The sequence below is a fragment of the Suncus etruscus genome, chromosome X (genome assembly GCF_024139225.1).
Source record: "Suncus etruscus isolate mSunEtr1 chromosome X, mSunEtr1.pri.cur, whole genome shotgun sequence".
Classification (NCBI taxonomy): Eukaryota; Metazoa; Chordata; class Mammalia; order Eulipotyphla; family Soricidae; genus Suncus; species Suncus etruscus.
This window is the reverse complement of record NC_064868.1, coordinates 124,624,690-124,626,072: the sequence shown is the minus strand read 5'-3', so window position 1 is coordinate 124,626,072 and position 1,383 is coordinate 124,624,690. Positions and strand designations below refer to the sequence as shown.

General features: G+C 38.0%; 1 pseudogene; it reads right to left on the bottom strand.

The window, feature by feature from the left end:
• Window positions 1-326: 326 nt before the first annotated feature.
• On the bottom strand, window positions 327-1,094 carry LOC125999048 (heterogeneous nuclear ribonucleoprotein D-like; annotated as a pseudogene).
• Window positions 1,095-1,383: the final 289 nt, after the last annotated feature.

Here is a 1,383-nt window from a genome sequence, read left to right as displayed (position 1 = left end):
CTGACTCTTCCTATTTGGTCACAGAAGATGCCACACTAACCTGCATTGTATTAATAGTGTCATGCACCTGAAATAGAAGGTCTACTTAGCAAATAGGGAATATAAATATAAATACTCACCCCAACACAGCAATAACACTAGAAAACCATGGGGGGTAATGTAGAAGCCCACCAAGATCATTGAACATGAACAGTATCATTCTAGACACAAACAAAACCAAACAGTTTAGTAAATCCTTTGACAATGATTTACACTATGAAACTATAATGAGCGCCACCTGTGGAACAGGAAGGAAAATTTTATAAAGAAATAATAGTTAAAAATACTCAACCATAAGACCATCCCACGTTTGAAGAATAGGCACTATTTTAATTTCCATATACTTGATCATAAGTGTTATTAAATCCTTATAACTAGTTTTATCCCTGATCACAGTCAACACCCCTTGTACCATCTCATCCACCAGCTGCAGTATCCCTTATTTATTTTTGTTACTGTTGCTGACGACAAACCTGTTTGGATTGTGCAACTTCGATTTCACACTCAACACATCGAATTTGAGGATGTCTACTCTAACAATTACTTAACTGGTTCTTCATCTATTAGGTAATAAAACAAAATCCTCTTCTCTCATTTTTGTTCCTATGGGAAGCTCAATACTTTCAATCTTTTCATAGGCTCCAAAATATTTAATTAGCTCTTTAGAAGTATCTGGGCCCAATACACTCACAAAAACTTGTTTGGGGAGCACCTTTCCCATTAAAGCTTTGGCCCTTTTGAGGGAGTCTGTCAATTTGGCATGTAGTTTGTGTTCTTTGAGTTCCAAAACCTTATCAACACTAGGTGAATCTTTGAAAAGCGCAAATCCAAATCGTCTTGATCTTCCCATGACTGGATCTGTTTTAATTGTACAGTTCTTTGCTAAATCTTTCCAATGTTGATCTTGGATCCCTCTGTGAATGATTTTATGTTGCTGTACTCCTTCATGTTCTCCACCATTGCGGAGTGGTTGGTCGGGGGTGCCTGTGCACATTTTGAGAGGTATCCATTGCTGTGGTAGAGTGGCATATGGAGTTGGATTTAAAATGCTGTTCCTTTAAGATTTTTGTTTAGGGACCAGAGAGATAGCACAGCGGTAAGACTTTTGCCTTGCATGCAGTTGATCCAAGATGGTTCAGTGATTTGAATCCTGGCATTCCATATGGTCCCCCGTGTCTGCCAGGAGTGATTTCTGAGTGCAGAGCCAGGAGAAACCCCTGAGCGCCACCTAGTGTGACCCAAAAATATTTCAAAGAAAATTTTTTTTATAATTATCTTTATTTAAACAACGTGATTACAAACATGATTATAGTTGTATGATTACAGTCATGTAAAGAACACCCC